Source organism: Tympanuchus pallidicinctus, unplaced genomic scaffold, assembly GCF_026119805.1.
Source record: "Tympanuchus pallidicinctus isolate F22 unplaced genomic scaffold, pur_lepc_1.0 scaffold34, whole genome shotgun sequence".
Lineage (NCBI taxonomy): Eukaryota > Metazoa > Chordata > Aves > Galliformes > Phasianidae > Tympanuchus > Tympanuchus pallidicinctus.
The window spans coordinates 920,965-938,658 of record NW_026294752.1 but is presented as its reverse complement, the minus strand read 5'-3'; the positions used below and the strand labels follow the sequence as shown (position 1 = coordinate 938,658).

General features: G+C 38.9%; 1 protein-coding gene and 2 long non-coding RNA genes across 4 annotated transcripts in view; 1 reads left to right on the top strand and 2 right to left on the bottom strand.

Moving 5' to 3' along the window:
- Positions 1-17,694, top strand: part of LOC128088467 (uncharacterized) — a 166,038-nt gene that overhangs the window by 58,485 nt on the left and 89,859 nt on the right. The gene's annotated exons all lie outside the window — the stretch shown is intronic.
- SUGCT (succinyl-CoA:glutarate-CoA transferase) overlaps positions 1-17,694 on the bottom strand; it is a 330,926-nt gene that overhangs the window by 242,953 nt on the left and 70,279 nt on the right. The window lies entirely within an intron of this gene.
- On the bottom strand, positions 15,636-17,079 carry LOC128088469 (uncharacterized). The gene is made up of 2 exons (XR_008210267.1): positions 16,983-17,079; positions 15,636-16,864 (listed from the first exon to the last, which is right to left on the bottom strand). It is a non-coding gene; the product is annotated as an uncharacterized LOC128088469 (long non-coding RNA).

Here is a 17,694-nt window from a genome sequence, read left to right as displayed (position 1 = left end):
ATCATTAACTGAGGAGACCTAACTATACATCCCCATTACCCAATTAACAGAAATAAAAGTGCCAAATTCTTCGGTTTGATGACCTCACAAGAAGTCAGCTGACAAACTGGATATATTCACTTCCACTTACAGATATTTCTTGCTTTCCACTTGAAACAGCTGCATTTTTAGCATAACAAAAAAATCCATTTCACATGGCCAATCTTCTTATACTTTTTTCCTAGACCTGCTTCATATACTTTTTAACTGGTGCTATCATTACAAGTTCCAAAGTTCTTAAAAGTATGAATGTAAGAATGGACAGAATCCTAATTCTGTTTTCTTGTGGGTTTTTTTTTTGCAGGAAGCCATAGAAACCTGAAAAACTACAGCAATAACTATTTCCAACTTAAAATCTTAGCCATAACGATATAATATTATACACTTAGTCAAGTAACTGAAAAGGCAATTTAGTGTGAAGGGAGAAGGAAAAAAAGTCCAGATAGATAGCTAGAATCCCATAACAAAAAAGAAGATTCCACGCTCTAGCCTGTTGTGCAGTTCCTTGAATATTAAGTTAACAAATATCATTTAATTGATTGCTTGTGATAGTCAGTAATACCAGACATATTGAGTTTTATTATTAAACAAAAGAATAAGTCAACATTGAATTTAAAAATTGCTTACTTGTTTGAAGCTGTACAAATGCCTCTATTTTTTACTAGCCATAGGAGTAAGTAATTCTCTGTAGGAGAAAAGGTTCTTCTGTTTAAACACTAGCTATGACAGCAGTTAAGCTTTATTCTTCATTTGTTCTTTTACTTTGAGGTAATCTAACTTGACTACATTGAATCTGAGCTAAAGCAGACTCTTTCTGCACATGAGAACAAAAGCCTAGGTTTCTAAGCTAAATAAATGGTCCCACTGCAAACCTTTGCCTAAATTTATGTTTCACTTTTATTTCCTAAGTAACCCAAGTCTGCAAATCTTAGCTACTCTCTGCTCCATGTCCTTGTACTACTTTCAGGTTAACACCCACTCTTCAAAATACAAACGCACTGTATCTCCAAAACAAATTTGTATCTCTCTGATTGTTAAGACCTAAAGTAAAATGTTTGAAGATGAGCCTAATGAGGCAGGATCATCTAATGCACTGAATCCCTAAATCACAGAATCTCTTACATGTGTACGTAGCTAAGAAAATTCTTTAGATGACAGACATAAAATCTGTGTGCTCCTTGATGCAAACTTGTCACGGTGTGCATCATGCCTATAAATCAAATTAGCTAATTTCACCAAGAGCATTTGGCAGGAAACATTCAGTACTCCTGCCTGTGGGCTGTCCTGTAACATAAAACAAAGATTTATTAAATACATTTAACCTACGTGAGAGCAGTTAAAACATCACAACTTTGATTCACCTTTTCAAGACTGCTTCCTCTGAGTACAGAATAAATATTATCCATACAGTATGTAAGGATACACACGTTTACTAAGCCTTGACAAATTACTAAGTGACACAACAAAATGTCTATCAACTGATGATTCGGAAAACCCAGACACCAAAGAAAATCTACGTTGAAGGTTATTGCATTAAAATAGCCATTATTACCTTGATGCACCAAGTTACTTAAGCACATCTAATTTTATGAACATGAATAATCCCCCTAAAGTCAAACGACTACTAAGAGAGACACATGCTTAAGTACCTCAACAAACTGAAGCCTGTAATTGCCTGCAGTTGTTTCTGTTAATTTTGCTCTAAAAGAAGTTTGTTTGATTTTTTTTTCCAGTAAAAATGTGATATCTAAATGCTTTCATCACTGTAGAAATGAATTTTATTTCACCTATTTTTCCTGTTGCTTTTTAAAGTTTGTTTTTCATTCGTTTCCTTATTTTTCTCTTCCACTAGTTGACAGAAAATCTTTGCTCGAATATGGAGCATAAGACTTGGAAATGACAAGGGATACCTGCTATTTCATGTAGCTGATATTTTATTTATTGGATAGTCATAAATTGGAAGAGCATAATGATGAACGGAATGAACAGAAAAAGAAGCTTCACTTCGAAATCATTCTGCACGAGAGGAAACTTTACGGTGCTTGCAAGAATTAGCATCTGAGGCTAAAAATGCCAACAAAGATGACTAAAACAGCATAAACTTCGAAGACTCTGAGGGATTCCAGTCTTCTAATTTCTGGATAACTTCTGAGAATAGCATCTATACTAGCCCTATACCTGTAAAGTAAATACACATAGCAATGCTAGTCTGCAGTTCTCAGCTAAAGTTTTTGATTAAAAAGACTGAAGGCTTTTCAAGTCTTTGCAACAAATTATTTGGACATGTGCTTTTTCTCTTTTACTCTTTGAGAATCCAAACATTTCTTTATATGAAGGCAACTTGAGTATAGCCCAAATTTGCCCACGTGGCTAAAAGGCATTTAAATATACCCATAAAGTTAGTAATTCTACCTTTGGAATTATACCCAAGGGTTCTGAATAAAATTCACTTGCAAAAGGTGAATTAATTTACAAAAAGGCATTGCTAAAACTTCCCTCGTGTCAGTATCTCAAATTCATTATCTGAGTTCAAGTACAACTCCTGAATGGCAAAGAAGAAAAGGGAAGGAGGGCTTCAGGGTTAGATACGAGGGCTGCTATGAAGGTAATTCCTCCCATTTTATTATGGTGGTCCGTGGCATTAGAGGTGGATATTGGTGGTAACGCAGTAGAGGTTGAACCTTTCTGACAACATTCCATTTCATTTGGTTGCCGTGTGACAGATGGCAGCAGAGGGGCAGCCTGATCAAATGGTGCCTGACATGGAAGCGTGCCTGAAGCCAAGGAGTGTCACTGAACTGTTCCATGTAGAAAATACTGCACCCACTGACATTCACTGACACTTGCTGAGAGAACAGTGGATGTGAGCACAGTGAAGTGGTGGTGATGTTCCAGCAGTGGCAGTAATAGAGTGCCACCTCCACTGGCGCAGATTTTTATGAGCGCAACATGCAGGCTCTTGATCTTTGCTGTCAAAAATGCACAGCTACTGGTGGTCATTTTGTCAAAAAACAGTTTTGTAGCTAAGAATTTGCTCTATCAAATAGTGTTATTGTGCTTTTTGTATCTGGTGTGGTTTTGATGGAAATAAATTCTAAAATCAATACGAGATGAAGAAAATAGAAGTGAAGGAGAACTATTCAATAGTAGCTTAAACTGCTTTTCCCCACCAGATTACCTAGCAGAGATAAACACGCTATTAATCTAACACAAGTATGACTTCATCATGCACAAATTTCAAGCAGTATTCCATGTTCCTGAGAATATCCTCCCTCTGCAAGTCTTCCTGTATATGTAAGATGCACGAAGTTGCTCTCACAGCAACACAGGTAATTCATAATTACCATTTGAGGTCAACATGCTTAAAATACCTTTTCAGATGCTTGCTGTATAAACTTGTTCCAACTTCATTGAAATATACAAAGAAATACCAGTAATTTCCTAGTTACTGTATTTACTCACAATTTTTCCCTGAGGAAGGAAAGGAGGAAACTAACCTGATGTTCCACTTCAAACTATGTTCTTGGAACAACTTCAGTGTTAGAATTTCTGCTAAGAGGAACACTGCTTTCAATTCTCCCCTGAAGCCACGACTATTTGTGACCACAGTTTCTCAAACTAATGCACCAAACTTTACACTTTTTAGAAAATGCCACAAACAAATCCAAAGAAATTAACTATGCACCTGCTCCTATGCTTTATTATTCTCTGTATTCAGCACGTTTGTCTAGTTCTCTTGTTAACTGATGGTCTGAATCCCATCCTGATTTAAAAAAGAAATAATCTGCAAATAGTTCCTCCAAAATTCCCTCGCTTTTTATTTCAGAAGTTTTATAACTAAACAGTGTTCAATTCCTGCAATAACTGCAGATTGTTTCCACCCATGCAAAAAAATCCCAGACCACTTACTGTACAATTTATACATAAAACGTGTAATGCTGTTTTCTAACGGAAAACAAAAACAACATGAAGAAGCACAGAGTTCACACTAACTCTAGAGAAAAAGCAGCCCAATATATCTTGTTCAAATACTAAGTGAAATCAGAAAAGCTCATGAGGAGCAGGAGGGGAAGTTCAACCTTCAAATGAACTATTACAAATGGCAAAAGTAAATTAAGGGCCTTCGGCAGTGCAAGAAGAGAAGGATGTGAGGGTTGAAATCCTGCAGCATTTTTACAATGGCTTTACACAATTCATTCATTTCCAGATGACGAAGAGCAACTTGACAGATGAGACAAGAGCAACTGAAGAGCAACACAAAGGCACCCTCGCTACAAATTTGTCATCCTTCCATCTTTTTGTGTTCCCATTACTGAACTTTGATGAAACAGTAAAGGAAAAAGCCAAGCATCTAAAAATCCCTCACACTCGTCTGTCCAGAAAGAAATTCACCTTATTTAAAACATATTTTCCTTTATTCTAAAATATTTTCATTAACACATTGCATTCCAGAATCTCTGCTATTTTTCTTCATCCCCACTACACACAAACATAGCCCCAAGGAAATAATTACTTTTCCTGTTTACGTAAAATAATTACGCAGGATTTCCTGAGAACATGATTTTCAAATTAGGGGCAAACCAAACTGAAGAGTCTCTATTTCCTTTACCACAGGAAATGTTATAGATTTGGTTTTAAACTCAATTTATATATCAATTAAAAAGCTGGAAGTTCTTATCTGTGACTGAGCTGTGGCAACTTTTGAAGGCTGGGGAAAACAATGCTCCAGCAAGTATTTAGTTGTTGAAAATATCTTTTAGAAATGTTAAATTTAATAGCTCTCTAGTGCATGTCTGGGATTTCTTTGTAATCTTCTCGAGTAATGTGTAATATTCTGGCCAAGTTCCAAGCCCGCTCAGTTAGTAGTAGTAGAGAAAAGGAAAGGTTGTAAAGTGAATTTGTTGTCTCTTTTTTTTTTATTATTAGTTTTAGAAACTTTAAACGTTAAAGAAACCTTGCTTTACATTAACTTCATCCTGTTGCTGCGTTCCAGAAATTTAGTGCAGGTTTGCATGTGCACCGTATGGATCTTCCCATAGCTGCCCTACCTGGCCTAAGCAAACAGAATGCATGTGCTGACCAGCTGTGAAGAACGAGAGCGGGGAGAGGGGAAACAACAGAGCTTTGGACTTGGAAAGCAGAGGGCTGAATTTCCTGGCTTACCCTGTGGCTCACTTAATGGCTTCAGTCAGGTGACTGAAAGAGGCAAGTAAATTACACAGGAGCAGGCACTGGATGTCAAGCCATACATTACAGCCATGCAATACTCCAATTTCCTTCTCTGATCACTGTAGCCTCAGTTTAAGTGAGCTATGTTCTAGCTGGACAGATTTTCATTTTTGCATCTCCACAAGCTGCATTTACACAAGATGAGAGTATGATGCTGCAAGCCCATATATTCCTCCTCATTTTAGCACGTTTGCATTCTTCATTTTATTGACAAAGTAAACTGAAAGAGCAATACTGGCTTAACAATAAGATTCCCTTTCCTACTCATGAGATGTAAGCGTGATACAGCTCACTGGAGATTGCTGACCATTGAAAAAATCAGTGCATTTCGATGAACAATGATAAAGATTCATTTCTTATAGAGTACTTTCTGAAAAGAGACTTTAATGATGAACACGCCACTTTTTAACCTGAATTTGCAGTAAGGTACGTCCTGTAAATGTATCTCAAATATTGTATCTCAAATATTGTAAATTTCACGTTACAGGATTAAAGGAAAAACAGAGTGCATTTACTCTTAGTTACTGGCTCACGCATCAGGAAGAATAATGAAAAACAAATTCTTAACTTCTAGTATTCAGATTATCACTTCCAGCATCTCTATTTTCTTCTATACATTTTCCCCTATTTTTATATTCATAAAGGATGCACAGAGAAAAGAAATCACTGCAGTACAAACTGCTGTTGAGCAGGAAAGCTAGGTCCAAATGGAATACAGACTTGCTTGCCTACTGCTCTTTTTCTGGTTGTTTGAAGGGCACAGTTCTAACCTGGTATTTTAAGTCCTGTCACATGCACTGGCAATGTTATAATCTCAGATTTGATGCTTCCCAGCTATAGCAGATTTTTAAATCATCAAAATAGAAAAGCAGCTGTATGCAAGATGGGTTCATCTCTTCCCCTACTCTCTCCTCCTTCAAATATTCTTTTATAAAAAAAATGTGCTAATCCTCAACAGCAAAAAGCAGTACTGTATTAATTCACATGTGGCAATCACAACGTCTTCTCTGCCTGAACTGGAACTGCCATCATACCATTACTCAATCTCCAACCACTGCCAGTTCCACTGTAGCCACGTTCATAATGGTTCCGGAGACGCTCAGTCTGCGGTATTCCTAATTCTCATTACAAATATTTTTACATATAGGCTTTAAGACATTTTTGAAGTATGGCATCAGAATTACAACTACAATGAATTTAAATACCATTTTAAATATAACAGATAAGATGTTTGTCTCTAAGGGCCTTTGGACATGCTAAAACGCCTGCTTCTTTGCTAGAAAGTGGAGTTCAGAGCTTGGAAGCAGGGTTATCAGAAGTACTTTTGGGGTAGGCATGTCAAGGAAAACATCTCTTGGTGGAATTACAGCAGATGGTAAAGTGAATGCTCACAGTATGCCAAGCCACATACTAAAAATGAGATAGCCCAAAAATTATAAGGTTGGCTTAAAAGTCATGAGCTGTTTTACAAAAGAAACCATTTATATTTTTCTCTAGCTGGGTTTTGAAGCTTTAGGGAGACACTGCCTTCTCTTTCTGATGAGATGATACATTACTGTGAGTTTGGTGAGTCTGATACAAATTACTGAAAAATACAAAACACCAATTACATCTGGACAGTTACATTTCACTACATCAAGAACAGCATCTTGACTCCCTTAAGGAGCTGAAATCAAAGATGCAAAAACCAATTAACTGAGTAAGTTTTTTACTAAAATGGTGAGCAGACAAACACAACCCTCAGCCTGCTGCTGAATCAACTCGGGTGACTGTGATGGAGTCAACTGCTTTCCTACTTTTTTACAACAAAGCAGTTTTTGGAACTCATGTGGAAAAAGTAAGAAAAACAACCAGCAAAATGGACACAAAACACGTGAATTTTGATGCATCTCACGATTATCATTCTGCCTTTCTCAGGATTTTCAGGTCTTGGTACGTCAATTTAATGTCAAGCAACGATGTGATCTGTACATCTGTTAATGCTCAGACATCAAAACCTCATTGCCATAATGTCATCAAGTACGTCCAACCCATGGCCCACGGGCTGCACGCAGCCCAGCACAGCTTGCAGTGTGGCCCACCCCTGACCCACGATTCAATGGCAGTGGCTCTGCTCTGCAGAGCAGCTCCAGGCACACTGCCATTGCTCAGCAACAACCAGACCATCAGTGCGCTATGAGCGCTGTGCCGACCGAAACCAGGGCACGGGGAGGGCAATGCTTTGCAGTGCTGACTCAAGTGATGGCAAATAATTGTACGCGTTTCAATACACTGGCTAAACATGTGGCTCTGAACAACTAAGACTATGCAGCCGTGCTTTCTGTTTTGATAAAGGAAGTTGAAAATAGAATCGTAGAAACCTTAGAGTGGGAAGGGACATTTAAAGTCATCTAGTCCAACTCCCTGTAATGAACAGGGACATCCACAACTAGATCAGGTGCCCAGACCTCCCTCCAGCCTTGGGATAAATGTCTCCAGGGATGGGGCATCTACCACATCCCTGGGCAACCTGTTCCAGTGCCTCACCCTTCCTTATATCCAACCTAAAACCTCCTCTTTAAGTTTGAAACCATTTCACCTGACCCTGCCACCACAGGCTCTGCTAAAGCTTAAGAGTCTGTCGCATTCTTTCTTACAGCCCCTCGTTAGGTACTGAGAGGAAAATGTCAGGTCTCCCCGTAGCCTTCTTGTCTCCAGGCTCAACAGCCAAGCTCTCTCAGCCTGTTCCCATAGGAGAGGCGTTCCGTCCTTGGATCATTTTTTGTGGCCCTCCTCTGGACATGCTCCATCAGGTCCACATCTCTCCTATACTGAGGGCTCCACATCCGGACTCAGTACTCCAGGTGAGGCCTCATCAGCATAGAGGGGCAGGATTAACCTGCTAGCCATGCTGCTTAGGACACAGCCCAGGATACAGTTGCCTTTGTGGGCTACAAGGGCACATTCTGGCTCACGCCCAATTTACCATCCACCAGTACCTCCAAGTCCTTTTCAGTAGGGCTGTACTCAATCCTTTCATCCTCCAGTTTGTATTGGCAGTGGGGGTTGCCTCAATCCAGGTGCAAGGACTTGCTCTTGGCTTTGACGAACCTCACAAGGTTATCCTGGGCCCACTGTTCAGCCTAAGGGCTCTTTGGACAGCATCTCATCCCTTGGGCATGTTGACTGCAAAACACTCCTTGGGATTTCAAGAAACGCCTTCTGTATTATGTTGGCCCATAACATCAGAGGCAGATGTTGGTGGTATGACAGTAGAAGTTGAGCCTTCCAATCAATATTTTGTTATGTTTCCCTCCATGTGACAGATGGCAGCAGAGGTGCAGTCTGATCAAATGGTGGCTGATATTAAAGCGTGTCTAAAGCAAAGGTACACCACTCAATTCCTCTACTTGAAAAAAAATCAGAGACCAAATGGATGCGAGGCACAGGGAGGTAGTGTGTGGTGTGTTCCAGCAGTGGTGGCAGTGGAGCAGCTTCACTGCTGCAGATTCTTTTTTATGAGCACAGCACATAGGCTCTTGCACAAAGCACAAAGTTTTATCAAAAGGTCCTATGTGTCCTTGAGATCACAGTTAACAAAAGCCAACTATATCCTAGGCTGTATTAAAAGAAGAGGTGGCCAGCAGGAAAAGAGAGGTGATTCTCCTCCTCTACTCAACTCTTGTGAGGTCCCATCTGCAGCACTGTATCCAGGCTCCCAGCACAAGAAAGATGCAGAGCTCTAGGGCCCAGAGGGGGACCAATAAGATGATCAAAGGCCTGGAGCACCTCTCCTATGAAGAAAATTTGTGGGAACTGGGCTTGTTTAGCTTGGAGAAGAGAGTAATAGAATTGCTCTGTTTGGAAAAGATCTTCAAGATCATCAAGTCCAACCACAACCTAACCATACTACTCTAACAACCCACCTCTAAATCACGTCCCTGAGCACCACATCCAAATGCTTTTTAAACACATCCAGGGATGGTGACTCAACCACCTCCCTGGGGAGCCTATTCCAGTGCTTAACTGTAAATTAATTCTGTAAAGAATTTTTTCCTGATATCCAATCTAAACTTCCTGGCTCATCTTGAGGCCATTTCTCCTCATCCCAACCAGTGAGATGTGACCAACCCCACTCTCACTGCAATCACCTTTCAAGTACTGGAAGAGAGCAATAATGTCTCTTATTCAGCCTCCTCTTCCCCAGACTAAACAGCCCCAGTTCCTTCAGTCACTAAATTGGAAGGCTCCACAGAGACCTCACTGTGGTCTTCTACCACCTGAAGGGAGCGTATAAACAGGAGGGGGAACAGCTGAAGGTGGACAGTGATAGGAAAAGGGGAATGGTTTTAAAGTGAGACAGGAGAGGTTTAGGTTGGATATGAGGAGGAAGTTTTTCACCAGAGGGTGGTGAGGCACTGGAACAGGTTGCCCAAGGAGGCTGTGGATGCCCCATCCCTGCAGGCATTCAAGGCCAGGCTGGATGTGGCTCTGGGCAGCCTGGGCTGCTGGTTGGCGACCTGCACACAGCAGGGGGTTGGAACTGGATGAGCGCTGTGCTCCTTTCCAACCCAGGCCATTCTATGATTCTACAACTATAAATTTGACTTGAATGATGAATTAAGCCTTGTGAAGATGATCAGTTCAGCAGACAATATCATCTGAAAGTGTTTCCCTCTTGATTCCTGTGAACATTCACCATCCACAAGCAGAGATTCTCTGTGCCAACAGGCCCTGTCTCGTGTTTATAATAAGTACTGTGTCGCTGCTTATCATCTGTATTAAAATAATATGCACTAGATCTATTATGCATTACCGAAAAATATACTCAATCAATTCATCAGCAAATGAAGGAAAAAAGCGCAGAAACATGGCAGCATACAAACAAGATTTGTGCTAGATTATTAAAATACTACATTTGTGCATATATCTATTTTGTAGCCCAGTGTTTTCTAAAGTCACAGCTGCTGAGATTTCTTTTAGAAACCTCGTAGAGAAATGCGAGGAAATTGCACAGTAGCAGTTTCCTTACTGAACCTGGAGACCTTGGAGAAAGAAGTGATAAACCAGGGCTAAGAAATGTGCAAACATCAAGTGAATGTAAACAATATATATGTATATATATAAAATCATAAAATCACAGAATTCTATATCAAGCAAATTATACACCGTGTTTGCCTAACAGAAGAAACATAAGTGCATCCCTCAGAACAAGCAGAGGATGGGCAGTACAAAGGCATTGACTTAGATGTCTTTCTTTGTTCTACAAATTACAGTGCAGGGCAATATCAATTTAAATAAGGCCATACGAGAAACAATGTGATCAACTGTTTGAATATAACCCAAGGGAGCTATGAATGTAAGACTACTGTCAAGTGTTTATAAATCACCCAATATTCTCAGTAATAATCCAGATATTGAGAAAATAAGTTTATCAAATTTGGGGCCAATAAAAGTAGAAGGAGTTGCAAGTACTGGAAAGAAAACTGAAAATACTTGCAGCTACTTGGAAGATGAAACGTGAAAACAAGATTGGCAGAAATCAACAAGGAAAAACAATTCGAAAGTTCTAGAATTGGGCATGAATAATTCATTTGACCAATAGAGAAGAAAAGGATCAGATCAAGAAGTCACATTTCAGGAACAGAACATGAATTACACAGCCCCCTTTGAAACAGGAGAATGACATTAAGCTGGTATTTCAGAACACAAGCAGAACCACAGGGTTAATGAAATAATCTTTCTTTGTACTTCGTGATAAAGCCGCAACAACGCACTGCGTTTGGTTCTAGTTGCTGCAGAAGTGATATGTTCTGAAGGGAAAACACAGAGAAAAGCAAAGAATTCTGGAAAGCAAAATTTCAGGGGAAAGAATTAGCAAACTGGGAATATTTGGCCTAAAGAAACTAGAAACAAGGATATAGAAGACAACTGAAAAAAGGAATCTGGCTTCTCTGATTAAAAACCTTTTCTTCATGTCTGATCTTTCTCTTCCTTGATGTGATTTTCTTGCCTTGTATGCCATGGACATAATGAACAGCAAAACTGCCTGTGGTGTTCTGATATCAAGTATCTGTGGACAATAATAGTGTTCATGATGATCTTACATGGAGAAGGGGTAGCCCCATCCATGGCTGTCTTTCTGTAACCATTTCTTGCTTTAAGAATTAATGTCAGCTCATACTTTTACTGTTCAGTGATCTGCAAACAGACCCTGAAAGACAGCAAAAAAATCTCTTTTGAGGAGCTGACTATTTAATTACAGGAGAAAAGGAGAAGGAAGAGGTAAACTCTTCTACAAGTGGGAAGTGAAGCACACAAATGTGACCTATTCATATCAAGTCTCAAAGCACAGACAAGTGTGATGGGAACAGCAGTAGAAACTCGGTAGGTGACCACAAATGCAGTGCCTTGCTGCAACCTGGATTGGTGATTTCAATAAGCCTCATATTAAAAGTAGGTCATAACACTGACCCAAACAGCAGTATCCAACCACATGAAGGTGTTAGAAACATCCAAAGCATGATGCAAGAAAGCGTAGAGGTGCATTCTGAACACTGATCACAAAATCATCTGTGTTTCCATTTTAAATCTCAGGAAAAACTTACATGATGAATGTTTGATGAAGCTCACACAAGCTGGACAGGAAACAACTACAAGAAACAGTGATACTTTCAGATGCTTTCAGCTCCTGCTACTTGAGAAAAGAAACAATACAACCGTTTACTTCTCATCATTATTATCTAAAACTGCTAAGCGACAGGGAAAAGAAAAAATACATGAGAATCTGTGAAAAGTTTGAAAAGACAAAGCAACTGTGCAAAAGTGCTGTTACTAATAACACTCTCTGAAATGAACTGACCAGATTCTTAATACACAAACCCTTCCTGCCCAGAGATCTCCTCTTCTTTCATCATTCTGATTGTTATGGGATCTTAATTTCTAGTTCTCATTTAGCCTGCAACTTCGCTAAACTGCTGAATGCAAGCTAGCTACTTAAAAACAAATAAATCAAATAAGTAATATTGTAGAAACTACTTCAACACATGCACTCTTACATTTAAAACCCCCAAATAAAATCTGTAAGCATGTATGCAGAGAGGAAAAAATGATTTTTTGCGGTTCTGTGGAAGTACTAAAATAAAGTTTGGAGACCATTGTTTTAAGCCTCATGCTAAATTAAAACGCAACCTCTGCTCCGCTAAGCTAAGCTAATTACTTGCGTGTACTGCAGAAGTCTTGGTTGCATTCTGAGCTATTATCCATGGTCAAAAGCCTCTAGCCGCTATCTTAACCCCACATTCCAAGGATAAATTTAACAAGGTCAAAAGAATCTTTGTTTAGAAGAGACGTTATCATACATTGGTGGCATGAAGAGATTTCAGAATTTATAATATATTATATTCTTTGTCTTTAAGCTAGGCTTTAAATAGATTACAGACTGAGCAAAGGCTCCTTTAGTTGAAGTCACACAACTTGCTATTTGTACATATTTTGGCCACTTCATGCGACAATGGATTGTTCTGATGAGAACCACAAATATTAACTTTCCGCGTACCAGCTGAAGCGCAAATTAAAGGTTAACCTTGTGTCTGTTTCTACATTTTTATCTAGCAAAGAATAGCCTTTTGACTAAGATAATTTAACTTCTACTTCTGACCTCGATAGCTTTCTGAAATATAAAATCATACAAGTCGGGTCTTCCATACCTTTGCTGACAACTTATTTGGAATGAGAATTCACCACCAGGTGACCCTTCAGAAAAGATAACTAGTATGTAAAACTAATGGGTGGAAGTTTGTAAAGCTCACTAAACCCAATAAGAGCTTTCCTCATACAAACCAGAAAAGAGCACGCTGTAGAAGAGAACAAAAAAAAAAAAAACAAAAACACTAAGAAGTTTGCTCTAGACAATATGGTGACAAACTGTAGCAATACACAACTAGCAAGAAAGTAAAAAGAAAGTAAAAAGGTGTTTCCTGAATCTAGAACACGTTCTATTTCTTTCCTCCTTCTTAGTAAGCGTGGAGAACCAACTACTTAGCAAGAACACAGAACCTACTTCAAGGCTTCCAATGAAGAGAAACTAGGACATATACCATCAAAAGATGGCAGCAGAAATGCTAAGTCATGGTTTGAAACAGTGATTGAACACCTGGTGGGAAGGCAGGGACCAGCCCAGGGGAGCTCAGATCCATGCAATGTACTTGAGGGACCAGAAGGGGTGAAGCCAGGATCCACACACTCCCACATCACATTTATGGGTTGGCAGTGGAGATAAGGGTATCTTGCTGAAGATCCCTCCCTACTTGAGGTCTTTCCAAGGTGAGCAGATTTTTTCCTTTGTTTCTACATCCACAGCTGCTATATTTGTACTTATCCTTACATGCTGCAGCCTAGGACTTCGCTACCCTACTATTATTGCATTTTAGCACTACACAGATATAACTCAACAAAGGTGAGGGTTTAGGCTAGATAATATGCTGAGATCTCCTTGGGGGTATAGGTACAGGATTGATTACTCTAGAATAATTCACATAACAAGAGAAAATTCCAGTCAGCGAATACTGTGTATTAATTGATTGTTAGGAAGTATGGTTTTGTCAAAAAACAGAGCTACTTTACTCTTACCTTTGCCCTTATTACTCTCAATATAAGTGAATTAAAGTCTTGTAGAAAAAAAATTCTGTTTCTCTTAAGCAGTAAACTATTTTAGTATTAATAGGGGCTTACTAAAAGACAAAGCTTCAGATTACAAATCCCTACTTTTTACCATCAAGGCTTGTTAGGAAGAGTTCACTTAAAAAAAAAAAAAAAAAAAAAAAAAAACCTGCTATGGCATCATGCAACGTCATATTTGAATATGGCAAAAGGCAGAAGAAATCACAGTAAAAAGGACTGTAATTTGAAATTCATTTTCATATGTAGATTTAGCACTGAAAAACTTCAGTGGTTTTTACTTAAACTTCTCACTACTTTTGAAGATAGAATAGAAGCTATCAAGTCATTTGACTCTATCAAAAAGTTCTTCCTTTCCAGTTAAGTTCCCAGAAGCTGCTTACACTGGAAAACCATAGCTACTACTGTGCTGGGGTCTGTGCATATCATAGCAGTACTGCAGCACTGTTAGAGGAAACAACCACACATAAATTCATTAGCATGTATCAGTCCTAAGGAATGAACTTAACCAAACCTTGCATGACTTAGCTCACTGCAGAAAGGGCCATCCTACAAAGCAGCAATCAGGTTCTACCTTAAATCTTCACTCAGTAGTGCTCAGTACTAAGTATACAGAGAGATGTCAAGGAAGCTTCATAAACACAAGTAACTTGCAGACTGACCCATTCTGTGACCCTCCCACAGGACACTGTAATCCCTCCCATCAAATAACATGAGAATAAATACTATTTTTTTTACACAGCAACACCATCAGTTAAATCAGCTCTGGATGGTCACATTCATGCTAACAAAGCACAGATCTCACGCAGATGCATTAAACACGAGCAGAAATGCAAGTCTCACAATGAGAGAGAGAAGAAAGCAGCAAGAACAAGAATTTTTGTAAGGAAGTGGATGTATGTGAAAGTATTTTGCGTTCTTGAGGACAACATGCAGGAGTGAGACAAATCCTAATGCAGTTATGTTTCTGACAGCAGATGGTTCTCTTGGCTGAGCAGTAGTGAAGGTTCTTAATCAGGCCTAGAAGTACAGCAAGCCTTCACACTGCTGAAAGAGAAGCATTACTCCATTACAAGCAAGTTCATAAGCAAGTGTTAATCCCCATGCAACGCAGCATTTATCATTTTTCATACAAGTGCTCATTCCAAGAGGATTATCACTTCCCCATCCTGCCCTCTGGCTGACTATGCAGGGCAGAGAAATTCTTTATTCCATATGGAAGAGGAGAGGGAGGCTGGAGGAAGCGGTGATCTCTGGCTTCCAGTGCTGCAGTAGCTACTCCAATTTGAAAGTGTGAAGAAGCAGAAGCCAATACTCCAGCAGTTCACGTTCAATGAGAGTACAGATGTGGCTTTCCAGAAGCTGTCTAGCAATTAGTGACACGTGCCAGACTAGAGAGATAGTGAGGAGGGAGCTCAACCATGCCTTACTTACGAACTTACACCTGTATAGAGCCCAGCAGCCTACCTGAAGAACTGACTAAATGAACCTCAGATTTGTCTGCCCACGCAATTTTATCTAAGCTTGCTTGAATTGGTTCAGTTTGAAATATCTTAGATACAACATTTTGGTTTTATAGCTAAGATTTGTGAGTATATAAATCTATTTGTGTGTGCGAATTCATGAGATTCCAGCTGCTTTTCCTAATATATATGCACTCTCTCTTCTAGCAAACTGCAGTTTGAGGTGTAAAGAGCACATGAAAGAACAAATGTAAAATGGACTTTATTAGTCACAGGGAAATTCTGCTTTCCTTAGAGACACCATCCTCACCTCTGTGATCTTATATCTCCCTGCAGAACAGTTACAAACCATACACAGCTCACCTTAGTGCTCTTACATGAGAGATGCACGTGAAGACGAGTTCTAGGCTAATAAGTGTCACAACCATCACTGGGCAAAACAATACAAACATTATTTGTAACATCCCAAACTTATACATAAAATCAGTAGCACAGCATATACAAAAACAGCTAATAATGCTGATAATTTGTACCTACCATCCTAAATAGATTCTTAAAAATGTTGCAACAACAACTAGATTACATGAATGACATCTAGTGGACATCTCTTTTCATAACAATCAACGTTTTCCAACGAAAACTGTAACAAGCCTCACATAATAAAAGCAATCATGTGAGGATCAGTGTTTGAGGGCTTTTTACTACTATTCATTTTTGCCTTCATGAAGTTAATATCATCCTTTGGATATGCTTTAATCTGTGCTTTATCTTAAGACTCAATATCATTCCATAAGTCACCAAGCTTCTCAAATTTTTAAGGAAATAGCCTTCAAAAGTTTCTAGGATGGTAGATACTTTGGCAAAGTCCTTACCCATTTTAGTCATTTAAAGTGACTTCTTTGTGCACCATTCACCAACACTGGCCAGAAAAAGCAGATTTGTTGTGCTTGCACATAACCTCATACACCAGATCACAGTGTTTCTAGCAACACAAACATCCATTTGTATATTCAGGATGATTATGGCAAGAATCACTGGGAGATGATGTTGCATATGCAAGTTTGAGTTCTCTTTCTTTCAGACTGTTTAAACATTTCTGCTTTGAGAGGCTGCACTGGGTTTTGCAATGATTGGGAAAAGTGCTTTCAGAACAGCAAAAGTGAAGTTTATTCCTCTACTATTAATCTAAGAAGTAGATTAGATATATTCCCTGAGCTCTTAGATCTTACTTGTTCTTTCCAGACCAGCAACAACATGAAGATCAATCTACAGATCTGGGCTCTGTTACCCTTTTCTTCCTAAGGGTTACAACTTGACCTGGATATTCTTACGTGTAGCGTTCAGTAACCCTGCAACATGTTTGGAGGCTAACCATGCTGCTGAAATACAGACTAGATCTCTCACCCCACTGATGGAAGAACATGGAAGAAACAATGAGCACTACAGATAAGAGACAAAATTCCTGTGGCATTTCCCTAGAGGAGATAAAAAATGAGATATTAACTACCAGCTATTGTTCCTTAACAATAATCATATTACATGTAATTTGAATTTGAGAATAGTTTCGAGTTACTCATTAAAAAAAAAAAATACCTTGCAGGCATTGATTAAAGCAGAAAGCCACAGAATTATTTCCTTCAAGAAAAAAAAAATATATATTTCAAGTTTTTCAATTAAAAATACATTTCATTTCTATCTGAAAATTACCTATGTAAAGGTAAGAAGCTGTGCTACACAGATACAAGGTGAGTGGTTTTGAAGTGCTGTTTCTGTGACAGGATGGGTATGTATGAACAAAACTGTAAGTACACCTCACATCACACATTGAACATGTCTGAAACTGCCCAAGGCAAACCCACTGATTTCCTTTCCAGACAGCAGCTCTGCCCAAGAGAGGCTTGACAACTCCCTGAAAGACAATCACCAGAAAGATAACTATATAACGTTATTAGTTTTGAATAACTGGAATTCATTCTTCATGAGTGTTTCCTTCATGACATCCCACAGATGATTTCTATACCTTTCCATTGACTAAAATGGTAAGGAAACAAACTCTACTCTAAAACCTCCTAACATCCAAATGGCCCTCATCATGGACAGTGAAACTAAAACACATATTCAGTTTTGCTTTCTTATTTTGTAAGACATCGGATGACAAAGGATTCTATAGCTTTCTCCTCCTGTAAGATTAAAAAAAAAGAAAGAAGCCATTCCAAAAATATATGTATATATCCAGGTATAAGTCAAAACTTATCTTGAGGATAATCAAACTGTTCTTTGGAAACAGACTCCATACAGTGGAGAA